This window comes from Camelus dromedarius, chromosome 35 (assembly GCF_036321535.1).
Source record: "Camelus dromedarius isolate mCamDro1 chromosome 35, mCamDro1.pat, whole genome shotgun sequence".
Taxonomy (NCBI): Eukaryota; Metazoa; Chordata; class Mammalia; order Artiodactyla; family Camelidae; genus Camelus; species Camelus dromedarius.
The window spans coordinates 8,948,864-8,963,696 of NC_087470.1; the positions used below are offsets into that span (position 1 = coordinate 8,948,864).

Consider the following 14,833-nt stretch of genomic DNA (forward strand, 5'->3'; position numbering starts at 1 on the left):
AATTTTGTGCAGGGAGAGTGACAAAGTACCTGGCATGTGTGCATGTAAGAGCAAATTACTTTATGCTTTTTATGCACCCATTGAGAAAATGACTGCAATATTCAGCCTTTATCTACATACACCCAAACACATATGTATACACATACACATACATATAGGATCATATATATCATACAGGCTAATATTCCATTTATGTCACTTTATGTGTTTGTTACATATAAAATTTATATTTGTATATGTATGCATACAGTAGGGCTTTATAAAATGGCTGTAAATTTTTAAAAGTGATATTTTACCGGATAACATTTTAGCCAAGTTTAGGGATAGAAAGATCAGTCAAAGGACTGTTGTAGTTATGTAGGTGGAAGATGATGTTGGCTTGAGCCTTCACAATAGGAATGGAGGTGGTAGGAGGCAGTTGGATTCTTGATATAGATTTCTTGAAGGTAGAGACAATATAATTACCTTAGAGACTGGTTATGGAGTGTGTGAGAAAGAAAAAAGAATGATTTCTCTAGTATTAATTTGTTTATATTTAATTTTGTCTGAACAAATATGAGTAGAGAGCTGTCACTGACTTGAGGCAGGGAATGCTATATTTGGAATATATTAAAGAAGGTCATGAGTAAATCAGATCTGGGTCATGTTGAGCCACTATTCAATAAATTAATGTGGAGACACAAGTAAGCAACTGAATTGTAAGTTGAGTTTGGAAAAGAGGTCAGGGTTGAATATGTACATTCAGGAGTTGTAAGTATGTAGACAGAATTTAAAGTCATGATACTGAGTAAGATCACCAAGGTAGAGTGTAAGCAGGAAAGAGAAGAGGGTCATGATGTGAGTTCTGAGTGAGTCTAACCTTAAGGGTCAGAGAGAAGAAGAGGAATAAATGAAGACTGAGAAGGAACAACCATATCGTAAGAGGGACACTCAGAGTCTGGTGTCCTGGAAGATAAGAGAGGGAACTTTTTCAAGATGTAGTTAGCCATCACCTCTGCCCAATGTTATGGATAGATCAAAACGATGGCTGAGAACTGACCACTGGATTTGGCAACATAAAGACCCCCGATGACTTTGAAGAGATCAGTTTCTGTGGAGTGATGGGATGAAAGCCTGATTAAAGTGGGCTTAGGAGAAAACAGGAAAAGCAGAACTGGATACAGCAAGTCTATTCAACTGTATCACACATTTAATTGCAAGAGGAATGCAGAGGAATTGGACGACAGATAGTGAAGGTAGTATGATCAAGGAGGGAGGAGATAAAATTTGAGGGGTAGGTTAGGATATAGAAAAATATACTATCAAAGCCTTCACACACACACGAGCATAAATATTCATTTTTAAATAAAATAAGTTATTTTACTGTTTAGTTACATTGTTTTGTTGTTGTTGTTGTTGTTTGGCAGTAAAAAAAGAAAAGGTTTTTTCATGTTCTTAGGACATCTTGGAAATAATCTTACCTACAGCAAAGAACAAGTTGTTTGATTTCCCTGATATTTTTGTGTAATTTATTTCCTTGGTTTCTTATCTCAGCAAATGACTCACCCTTTTGGAGACAAAAGTATAAGCAACCATTCAACAGTGACTGAATTTATTCTCTGGGGATTCAGTAATCATCTAGACTTACAGTGTCTCCTTTTTATGGTATTTCTAGTCATCTATATGATCACTGTTTTTGGAAATCTCGGCATGATCCTGTTAATCAAGATTGACTTGCATCTCCACATGCCCATGTACTTTTTCCTCAGCAATCTGTCCCTTGTTGACTTCTGTTATTCTTCTGTCATTGCCCCTAATATGCTAGTAAATTTCTGGACCGACAACTTAGTCATTTCATTCAATGAATGTGCCACTCAGTTCTTCTTTTTTGGTTCCTTTGCTGGCATTGAGGGCTTCCTGTTGACTGTGGTGGCCTATGACCATTATGTGGCCATCTGCAAGCCCTTTCTTTACACAGTCACTATGTCCCCCATCTTAATGTCATGCTGGTGTTGGCCACATATTTTGCAGGCTTTATAAATGCTGCCATTCACACTGGCCTTACCTCCCAACTGTCTTTCTGCCACTCAAATGTCATCAACCACTTTTTCTGTGACATTCCACCCATCCTGAAACTCTCTTGTTCTGACACACGTGTCCATGAAGTTCTCATTTTTCTTTTGCCAGTTTTAATGAACTGAGCTGCCTCCTGACTATTCTCATTTCTTATCTCTACATCCTCATGACCATCTTGAGGATCCATTCAGTGAACGGGCAGTACAAAGCCTTCTCCACCTGTGCTTCCCACTTGATGGTGGTCACCATCTTTTTTGGCACAATCCTGTTCATGTATCTGTGCCCCAGCTCCAGCTATGTGATGGACCAAGACAAAGTGGTGTCTGTGTTTCATACAGTGGTCATCCCCATGTTAAATCCTCTCATCTATAGTCTGAGAAACAAGGAAGTCAAAATTTCCTTAGGTAAAATTTTTAAAACAACCTCTTTTTGCTTCTGTACTTAGAATCATCAAAGCATGGGATTTTAGGGCTCGGAGGTAACTTAGAAATGATCAGTCCTCTTCCATTCACCCTGGGTCCATTTCATTATGTACTGAGGCTTTTTTAAATTTTTCTTTTCTTTTTTATTTTTTGGGGGAGGTAATTAGGCTTATTTATTAATTTTTTAATCTCTGGAGGTACTGGGGATTGAACCAAGACCTCGTGCATGCTGGGCAGGCACTCTATCCCTGAGCTGTGACATCCCCCAGAAAGGCTTTTTTCTGATAGCAGAGTTGGACCAAATGTCCCAGGCATCCTGGGGAATATGGTCACTCTGCATAAATCTCACTTATTCCACAGAGCCTATATGCTTGAAAATAACCAAATATCCCATTTCAACTCCCTGTTCAGAGGTATAAAACCCAGTACTGGCATACCTCAGAGATATTGTGAGTTTGGTTCAAGACTACTCCAATAAAGTGAATATCACAATAAAACAAATCACATTTTTTTGTGGTTTCCCAATGCATGTTTAAGAGTTACGTTTATACTATAGTCTATTAGGTGTGCAATAGCATTATGTCTTTAAAAAAATGTACATACCTTAGTTAAAAATACTTTATTTGGAAAAACTGCGAACCATCATCTGAGCCTTCAGCGAGTCATAATATTTTATTGCTGGAGGAAAATATTGCCTCCATGTAGATGACTGCTGACTGATAAGGACAGCAGCTGCTGAATATTAGGTGGTAATTTCTTAAAATGAGACAACAATGGAGTTTGTCACATCATTTGATCCTTCCTTACACAAACAATTTCTCTGTAGCATGCAATCCTGTTCCATAGCATTTTATCCACAGTAGAGCTTCCTTCAAAATTGTAGTCAGTCCTCAAAAACTCTGCCACTGCTGTTTCAACTAAGTTCACATAATATTCTAAATTCTTTGCTCTCATTTCAACAGTCTTCACAGCATCTTTACCAAGAGTAGATTTTATCTCAAGAAACAACTTGCTTTGCTCATCCATGAGAAGCAGCTCCTCATCCGTTAAATTCTGATCATAAAGTTGTAACAACTCATTCCCACTTTCAGGCTCTACTTCTAATTCCAGTTCTCTTGCTGTTCCCACCACATCTGCAGTTACTCCCCCACTACATTCTTGAACCCCTCAGACTTGTGGATCCCTTGATGGTTGGGATCCATGTTTTCCAAACTCCTGCTAGTGTTGATATTTTGACATCTTCCCAAGAATCACAAATGTTCTTAATGGCCTCCAGAATGGAGAATCCTTTCCAGAAGATTTTCAGTTTCCTTTGCCCAGATCCATCAGAGGAATCACTATCGATGGCAGCCATAACCTTACAAAATGTGTTTCTTAAACAGTAAGACATGAAAGTCAAAATGACTCCTTGGCAGAATGGACATTGTGTTAGCAGGCATTAAAAACACATTAATCTTGTTGTACATCTCCATCAGAGTTCTTGAGTGACCAGGTGCAACATTGCTAAGTAATCATATTTTGAAAAAAAAGTTTTTTCTCTGAACAGTAGATCACAGAAATGGGCTTAAAATAGTCAGAAACCACACTGTAAAGAGATGTGCTGCCCTCCAGGCTTTATTGTTTCATTTATAGAGCACAGGTAGAGTAGATTTTGTGTACTTCTTAAGGGCCCTACAACTTTTGGAATGGTGAATAAGCATTGACTTCAATTTTAAGTCACGAGCTATATTAATCTCTAACAAGGAAGTCAGCATGTCATTTGACACTTTTTGGTTTTTTTTAACATTTTTTATTGATTTATAATCATTTTACAATTTGTGTCAAATTCCAGTGTAGAGCACAATTTTTCAGTTATACATGAACATATATATATTCATTGTCACATTTTTTTCTCTGTAAGCTACCATAAGATCTTGTGTATACTGTCATTTGACACTTTTAAGACAGAGACTTCTCTCTAACCACAAAAGTTCTAGCTGATATCTTCCAATATAAGGATATTTCATCTACATTGAAAATCTGTTTTTTAGTGTAGTCATCCTCATTAATTACTTTGGCTAGATCTTCTGGGTCTGGTGTTATTGTAGGGTTATTAACTAACTTAATTCCAATATTGTTTCTCAAGAAATGGGAAGCCCTAGTAGAGGGAAGGAGATGGGGAATACTGGTTAGTGTAGAAGTCAGAGCACACACAATATTGATTAATTTTACTTATATGGGAACAGTTTGTGGTGCTCTGAAGCAATTATAGTAGTAATTTTTTGTTTCACAATATTTTCTGTGTTGCAATTAATGCTTTTTCTGTCCTTCCTAAGAAATTTTTGATTACCTCATGATTATAAAGACTTTCTTCTATTTTTCCTTTCCCAAGAGGACTTGTAGACTTAGTATTTACATTTAGTCTTATGATTCACATCAAATTAATATAGAAATATTTTATTATGGTGTGATATAGGGATTGAAGTCAATTTTTATATATAGATATCAATTTTTCCAATAATATTCCCCATTGAAATACATTTGTACTTTTGTTCTAAAATCCATTCACTATATATGAGTGGACATATTTCTGGATTTTCTATTCTGTATCATTAATCTGTTTGTTATCTTTGGATCTGCACATTGTTTTGAGTACTGTAGTTTCTTGTTAACTCTTAAAATTAGATAGTGTGAATTATTTAATAATGTTTCTTCTCTCTCATAATTGCTTTGGTGAATATAAATCTCTTTTATACCTCTATATATTTTACAATCAGTTTATCCATTAAAAAATAAGCCAATTGAAATGTAGACTGGACTGGCATTAAAACTATTGATCAATTTTGGAAAAAATGGCAACTTAAAAATATTAAATACTCCAAACCATGAAATATATTTCTCCATTATTTAGGTCTTCTTTAATTTATCTCTGCAGTGTTTTATAGTTAAGTACATAACTCTTCCAGGTTTTTAATATTCATTTTAAGTGGTTTATGCTTTTGTTGTTATTATAAGAGTTATTAATTTTTTCCAGTTGTGGTTGGTTTCTACATAATAATGTAAATAATCTATGTATATTGATCTTATAGTCATATGACCTTCCGAAACATACTCTTAATTTTACTTTTGCATATTAAAAAATATTCGGATGTATAACATGATTTGATGTTAGTATATATTGCAAAATGGTCAGCACAATAAGTCTAGTTAATATTTCTTTTGCATATTTTAAAAGGAGACTCTATGTAAGCTCTCATGTGACCTGTGAATAACATGATTTTGTTTTCTCCTTTCCAATCAGTGCAACTTTATTATATAGATTAGAACTTCCAGTACAATGTTTAATCTGCTATAACTCAAAAAATATAGCCAATTAAATAATCACAAAAACACAAGTAACAAATTTACAATGGCAGTGGGATGTTTCCAACTATAAGGCTGCTGTGACATTTGTGTAGCTAAAGTCATTAAGTGTTCTTTTAGCAGACACACATCAATTAGTCATTGCAATTGAAGCAGAGTGATATTAAGGAAGGAATTCATGTCTTCAAGTATAATTTAAACACAATCATCTGAAGGCTTTCTATAAAATAAAATAAGAATGCATAAAACTCTTTTTTTGAGTTAGGATCATACATCTAGGTAAAGTCTGTGCCCTCTAATCTTATTCATCATGATATATAAAAAAAAAGCATCAAATTCTTGTTGTGGGTTTCTGATCAAGGGATCGCATACTGAAAAATATTGATACTTTGCCCTTCCAGATCTGAAATAGCAAATACACTACCTTTCGGCTACCCATTCAGTTACTGTCGAGTAGTCCTATCTCTTGTTCTAAAAAGCTTTTGTAAATGTTATGATTATTGTAATGCTATTATATTTTAAAGTATATCATAAAACACATACATAAGTACTTTAGGCAAAATTTTCCTTCAAACTAAAAGCTGACATTCTACTTAAAGATGGACCAAACCTTCAACTATGTTTTTGTAAAACAAGGACTCTCCACGTTAAGGGAACAGGAATCATGCACTTTACAATCCTATAATGAGCTCTAAAATCAAACAAAAAACTGTTATTTCATGGGAATCTTTAAGCAATAGATTTTATTCTTTAAATTGTATTATTTTATTTTTGCAAAGAATCAGGAAAGAGCACATCAAAGTTGAGATACAGAAGTCTTTCCATCTCAATTTAAAAAATACATGGTACTGCTCAAATTTTCTCTAATGTGATACATTGGTAACAATCTGCATTTTTGTATTGCTATACAGATTTATCTCACTTGCTGCTTTCTCACAGTGTAACCCATCATTTGGAGATCTAACATAATTAAAGATGCCTCTCTTGTCTTGGTGAGAGCACACTTTTACTTCCTGTGACTGTGTTGACTGGAATTAACAGTGACTTGGAAGATACAGACTAGCATGGTCATCTCTTGATTCCTTATTCTCTAACAAACACAGTGCTAAGGAATTGATACTGTCCAAATAATCTTCATTCCACTTTGAAACCTCCTCCTAAATCACCAGCTTTATGAATCATCAATTTTATGAATGATCTTGATACTCAGACCCATCTTTGTTTCCTAGAGTATTGATGAAATCAACTCATTAGGGCAGATTGATTCCAGGATAAGCCCATGATGCCACCCTCCAAATGAGCCTTCCCCCTGACTTCCTTCCTCCCATGGCTCACTTTTCTGTTCCTCACACTCTGCTCCTCAAATCTTGCATCTCTTTTATGTTCTTACTTTTCACTCTTATTAGATGACTTTACCTCAGTGTTTATGGAGAAACACTGAAGCCTTCTGATGAGGATACTCTCATTTTCATATACTAAAAATATAAAAGTTATCTACCCACATTCTCCTCCTCCCATATTCCATAAAACTGATGGCTGATTTCTCAATCTGTGTTAAAGATCTCAGGCACTAATACTGAACAGAATACACAGATGTTTGGCAGAGATTTTGGCTTCAAAGAAGAATCTGATGCCTCAATACATCAAAGGTTATATCCTTGAGAAATATAAACTACTTTAATTGGCTTTTTAAATTTATTGTAAAAATACTCTACGGAATGTTCCTAAGAAATGTATTATAAATCTTCCCACCTTGTTTTTAGAAAATATAGTAAGTCAGCTTTGGCAGGCTCTTTTGATGTATATGTGAAAACTAAATAAAATAGCCTTAGGGTGAAATTATTAATGCACATTTTTTTCCAGTTATACCTTATTTTCTTCAAAAAAAACCCCAAAAAACTAACAAACCGGAGACAGTGGATCCAGCTGCGATCTAAGTCCATGTTTAAACATTATCCTAATGTGCGTCCCTAAACAAATTTCTTTTATATGTTAGTTGCAAAAAATGGGGACAAAGAAAACTTCCACATTTTTCTTCAGATACTTGAATTGTTTATTTACTGTTCCATTTCTGCCTTCTCAGAGAGAACTTTGCTGAATGGCCATCTGAAAGCACCCCACCTTTATTTTTCTTCATAATATTTTCTTCTAACTGAAATTCTGTTGTGAATCCTTGGCTGTGTGTTTAGTATCTATTCCTTCCCCTACAATATATGCTTATGAGGCTGAGGAATTTCTTCACTGCTGTAACCTCGGAAATTAGAACAGAAAAAAAATCAATATTTGCAGTGTACATAAATAATGAGTGGGTGAATTTACCAAGCAGAGAGAACAATTCTTCATTCTGTACCTTCTTAGCCATATAGCAAGAGATAAATTTACTAAGTCAACATCCTGTGAATGCAATTAAGCCAGACAAATATGAGTTTCAAGTGAAAATGCTGTACTTAGTGTGTCTTCTATTTTGTATCTGAAACACTAGTCTATCAAAGCTGGAGGGAACCTAGAAATTCAGCTCCCTTCATTTGTCCACTTGAATGATGCAAATAATCTGCTGCTTTTCATATCTCATTTTTATTCCTTTGGCTTTCTTTTTCACAAAATTTGAAAAAATACCAAATATGAAGCTCTTCAAGAAGACAGGTAAAAATTGTACACACACAAACACACACACACACACACACATACACACAATTAAGACAGAAAGAGTTTGGAAGTGTGTGAGATATATAGAGAGAATTAACATAGAGATGTAAAGTGAAAATAATTATGGAAACATTCTGATGCATTAGTTGAGAAGAGTAATTTCCCCAGAGATAAATAGATCAAAAGTAAATGATACAAGAATGGAATAAATGCAGAGTCTGGGTTAGACAGAATTCTTCATCTTTTTTGTCAATTCAGTTTTTCAAGGGACAAGAAAATGTCTTCCCCAAACCACACTCTGGTGACAGAAGTCATTCTCCTGGGACTCACAGACAACCCAGTGTTAGAGAAGATCCTGTTTGGGGTGTTTCTGGTGATCTACCTAGTCATGCTGGCAGGGAATCTGGGCATGATGTTGCTGATCAGGACCAACGCCCACATCCAAACTCCCATGTACTTCTTCCTCAGCCACCTGTCCTTTGTAGACATTTGCTATTCATCCAACATCACTCCAAATATGCTGTACAATTTCCTCTCAGACCAGAAGACCATCTCCTATGCTGGATGCTTCACACAGTGTCTGCTCTTCATTGCCCTGGTGATCACAGAGCTTTATATCCTTGCTTCAATGGCATTGGATTGCTATGTCGCCATTGGCAGCCCTTTACATTACAGCAGCAGGATGTCCAAAAGCATCTGCCTCTCTCTAGTCACTGTCCATTACTCTTGTGGCTTCCTTCATGTGGTCTCTCAGGCACTGCTGACTTTCTACCTGTCCTTCTGAGGCTCCCGTGAAATCAACCATTTCTACTGTGCTGACCCTCCTCTCATGATGCTGACCTGCTCTGACACCCAAGTCAAGAAGATGGCAATGTTTGCAGTTGCTGGTTTTACCCTCTGCAGCTCTCTCCTCATCATTCTCCTGTCCTACATTTTCATCATGGCCAGCATCCTGAGGATCAGCTTTACAGAAGGCAGGCACAAAGCCTTTTCTACTTGTGGTTCCCACCTGATAACAGTCACTATATTTTATGGAACCCTTTTTTGCATATACTTAAGGTCCCATCTGAGGAGTCTGTAGAACAGTCCAAAATAATTGCAGTCTTCTATACTTTTTTGAGTCCAATGCTGAACCCGTTGATCTACAGTTTACGGAATAAGCATGTGATCTGTGCCATGAAGCAAATGGTTAAGGGAAATCCCTTTCACAGAATTGTACTTTAGCCATCTGTTTGTAATTACTAAGTATCTGTAAGAACATAGTGATTCCCTCCAAAAGAAAACCTAGTCCTTTATAGTCATAATTTGTCTTCATAAAATCTCCTCAAAATTAATACCTTCAAGACAAATTATTTTAATACAAACTTTAACGTTGAAATGAAAATATAGTTTCTTTAATGGAGAACCTCTGAAAATAAATTGAGTAATATTCAGTAATTCCATATAACAATTTAATGTCTTTACGTATTTGAGTGTAAATATTATAATTAACTCATTCTGATGGTAACATTAGAAATTCATCTCATTTGAATTTAATGGTCTGCAGAACTACCATGAGGTTCTAAACTGAGTGATTAAGTTTTACACTTCATTTTTTAGAAATGTTATGAGCTAATTTCTTCTTCAACCTGTGATATAGAACAATGGCTCCAGTGCCCAATTAATCTCTGGATTCATCTTGGGGAAATTTTAAATATATGGATCTCCCAATGCTTTAAACTTTAATTTAATTTTTCCCCAACTCACAGCATAGATATCCTGAGAAACTTTTTGTCCATTTGTAAATACTGGGTTATGCTCCTCAATATTGAAAATAAATTGTCAATGTCTCCATGAGTTTCCAGGGATATGGATCCAATTCAGTCATCAAAAAGTTCAATGGCATTCTAGTTGTACTTTTCATGTAGTAGCTCTTACTCAGGTCTACTTTATCAAGAGTTAATAGACTCTATCAATTGACCTGTAGATAGAAAAATTGCCTTGAAACAATATACAGATGAATAAATGTCTACCCATCTCTCTGGAAGAGAACACCCAATGTTTACTTTGGTTTATAAATCTATCTATGAAACATTATTTTCTAGATAAGATTATTGTAGTCATTCTCAAATTTTCAATTGAGAAAATCAATAGTATAGAAGTGTATATAAAGAGATATGTGAATCATTCACATTGTACGTATATTAGTGGTCAACCAGATGATTGTATATTGAAAAACTGATTTAACGTTTTTTAAACTGCTTTAAATGTTTGTATTCTAATATCGTGCACCCTGTTTTTAACTAAGACCACAGTACTAAGTGCTTATATGAACCAATGTCTAAATTTACTGTAATGTGTTCAAATTAATTTCCAAAAAATCATCCAGATGACCTGCAGTTTTAGAAAATTGAATTTCATTCTTAAGTCTCAGTTGATTGAATAAGGCTGATTCTATTGAATACTTTCACTATAGATAAATAAATATGGGGACAGATGTGAGAAAGTAGCACTTACCAATGATATGTCCCAAACCAAAGGAAAATTCCTGTATGTATTTGTTATATTTTTTCAATAAATTGATACATTTATATACTCTTATAATTAATAAGACACAGTTGGAATATTATGCCATATAAGTTTGAATATTGATTTTTACTTGATAGTATAATGTTTGTTTTTTCATACAGACTAAATTTTTAGTGAACATAATTTTTAATGTAGTGTAATACAAAATATCAAATCATACTTAAACTTAACTATAAAAATATTACATATCAGTTGTAGAAAATAAAATTGAAAATACTGAAAGCTATTTCAATTTTGGAACAAAATGTAGTTTCAATTTTGAATAAAAGCACAATTTATTTGTAATCTCTTATTAAAAGAGAGCTTCTCTCTGCATTTGATGTATTTTTTATTTGTTTATTTCAGAAACCATTATTCTATCATATTTATCCTGTTTGTTTTTATGATTGTCTCATATTTCTATGTATATATCCTTCTGATTTTTCCTTTAGGATAGATTCCTAAATGTGGAAATGCTGACTTAAGTGCTAAATTTTTCTGTGGGTAAATTTTTCTCCAGAAGGCATCAGCCATGTACACTTATAACTAGTAATGTTTGAGAGTAAACATTTCACTGTACCTTTTTCCTTTTTTTTTTAATTGAAGTATAATTGATTTACAGTATTATATTAGTTTCAGGTGTACAACATAGTGATTCAATGTTTTTACAGATTATAATCCATTTAAAGTTATTGTATATGAGTTCATTAGTGTCTCCTTTTTCTTTTTTTAAATTACAGATACGAGTGATATGATACGGTATTTTCTTTCTCTTTCTGGCTTACTTCACTTAAAATGATGATCTCCAGGTCCATCCATGTTGCTTCAAATGGCGTTATTTTATTCTTTTTTTTATGGCTGAGTAGTATACAAAATGGAAATAGACATAGTAAACAATCTTATGTTTACTGGGGGAAAAGAGGATGGGAGAGGATAAATTTGGGAGTTTGAGATTTGTAAATATTAACTACTATGTATAAAAATAGATAAAAAAACAAGTTTCTTCTTTACAGATTAGGAAACTATAGTCAACATCTTGTAATAACTTTTAGTGAAAAAGAATATGAAAACGAATATATGTATGTATATGTATGACTGGGACATTATGCTGTACACCAGAGATTGACACATTGTAATTTGAATATACTTTAATTTAAAAAAAAAAAGAAAAAAAAGAAAGTGATAGTAAAATCTCCACTATACTTCTTGTGCTGTACAATATTTTCCTGCAACTTATTTATTTTATGCATAGTAGTTTGTACCTCTGATCTCATAGCCCTGTCTTGCTCCTTCCCCTGTCCTTTCCCCATTGGTAGCCACTAATTTGCCTTCAGAATCCCTCTGCTTTGTTACATTCATTCATTGTAATTTTATTAATGTTAGAAAATAGTAGTTAAGATTATTAGCTTCTCTGTTGTCTCAACTGAAATTCTTAGGAAAGGAATTTTTAAAATGGAACAGAAGAATTCAATATATATATATATTTAACCAGTAAAGGACATACATTAGTTAAATATTTTCACAGCCATATTTTACAGAAGTATCTTGAATATTTGAGATACAATGTTGTTGTATGTTGTAATATTACATATAAAATTTTTCTCACATTTTAACCCATTTCCCACTGCTGTTTGTTAAGCAATGCTTTATTTTCCCACAATTTGTGATTTTATCTTCTCTGTACAATGAATGAATCTTTTTATTTCTTCTTTGACCAATCTATAAGTATTTTAAGTTAAATTCTTGTAATTTATGTGGATTTAAAACACACTTTAATTCCTAGTAGAGAAATTCCATATTCATTATTTTTCCCTTTCAAATTTATCTCAGGAGAATACAAAGCAGATATTGCTAGCTATCCAATATTTTCAACCCAGAAATTATGTATATAGTGGTTCAATTTATGAGCTATATGCATACATATACATAAAAACAAACAATTGAATATCACCATACACATGATAAATATTTACTGTAAATTACTGGAAAATGTTCAAACATATTTTATTATTTGTAATATTGCTATAGACCTACTGCATAGCACAGGGAACTGTATTCAATTTCTTATAATAACATATAATGGAAGAACATCTGAAAAGAAAATGTACATGCATAACTGAATCACTTTGCTGTAGACCTGAAACTAACATTGTAAATTAACTACATGTCAATAAAAATTTTCAAAAATTAAAATAGTAGTATCGCTATAGTTCAGTCCCCAGATACAAAGAGCAGATGTATGGAATGGGGGCTTCAGGGAGGGCAGCTTAGGGATGAAATGTACAGGTGACTTAATTTTTTTTTGCCAGAAAGGTCGTGGCCTATAAATGAGGAGGAAATCATGTAACCTAGGGACATTAATGCTGTTTAATTATCAACATTTCTAAAAACATATTTTTGCACCATCCCGGTGTCCATAATGTAACATAGTTTTCCAACAAAGATATCTAAATACAGACTCCTATTCCTACTGGAATTTCCTTTTGCCAACCACTGCCCCTCTAAAGAACTGACATGCCATGCATACCCTCAACTGTGAGTCAGTCACTGAAAAAATTCCGTGTTGATCAAAACTGAAATAACTGAAATATTTCTGCAATGTGAAAGGATGTCTCTCAGCTTAATAGCAGTGCAAGAAATTCACAATAGAAGTCACTTGAATTTGATCATAAAACAATTTAAAATTAAGCAGCACCCAACAAGTTGACAAAAGGTTTTACTTCAAATAAAACAGAGTGGAGACAGTACCAAAATATAAGTTCATAGAAATCATTCAAATAACAACATGTTGAAGGCTATGAATAGAAAATTGATAAAAATTTTAAAATGTTAAAATTAGTGAGTAAAACTCTTGGCAATAAAAATATGAATTAAATACTGTTTTGTGTATTATATTTAAGAGAGTTGAAAGACTGGCACTTTTTTGTACATTGATGATGTCAGGAAAAATAGTAATACATTTTTTTCTAGAAATTAATTTAACATTATGTTTTTAGGAGCCTTAGAAATGAACACTTTTACTCAGTCTACTTTTCAGCATGTGCTGAAGGAATAGTAAGAAACTTAGGTGAAGATTTTCATCATAATGTCAGTTTTATAGTTGAGAAAAAGGGAACCACTGACATATTAATGCAGGCAGATCTCACTCTCCGTGATCTCCTATAAATGAATCTGGTGGAACCTGGAAATGTGTCTTTGCTTTGCATGGAACTCTGTGACCACAGCATATTCAAAGTGAGGCCTGCCTACATTTAATACACAATTAAGCACAGACATATGCAAATAGAACTGAGTCCTGCTGTATGTAACTAGAACCCCCGGAAGGTTGTGCTGGCTGTGATCTTAGAGGAGAGTTTAAATATTATGTGACATGTTTTGCACTAGAATGTATACAGACATTAAAACAAAGAAGTTCCCAATTTAAAAAAGGACAAATCATTTTATATGTATTTTTATGAAAAAGAAGGGTACTTCAATATATACATTATGATAGTTTATAAAATACTAGGGTTAAGCAAAAATTAAAACTTGTTCTTTATGTCTTATGCACCCATTTCCCATGATAAACAATTATTGCTTTATAAGCACAAAAACAAAAAGTACATATATCCAAACTCATCGAGGGGGAGAAAGTAAAGCTCAGTGGTAGAGTGCATGCATAGCATGCACTAGGTCTGGGTTCAATCTCCAATACCTCCATTAAAATAAATGAATAAATAATCTACTTACCTCCCCCACTAATAAAAGGGGATAAAAAGAAATTTAAAAAGAAAAAACAACCAACAAACTATCCATATCCCAAGATATAAAATTAAAGAATA

General features: G+C 33.7%; 2 pseudogenes; both read left to right on the forward strand.

Moving 5' to 3' along the window:
• The first annotated feature begins 1,415 nt into the window (after positions 1-1,415).
• On the forward strand, positions 1,416-3,639 carry LOC135319980 (olfactory receptor 5AP2-like; annotated as a pseudogene).
• A 5,053-nt stretch (positions 3,640-8,692) lies between these two features.
• On the forward strand, positions 8,693-9,689 carry LOC135320014 (olfactory receptor 5M1-like; annotated as a pseudogene).
• The last annotated feature ends 5,144 nt before the right edge of the window (positions 9,690-14,833 follow it).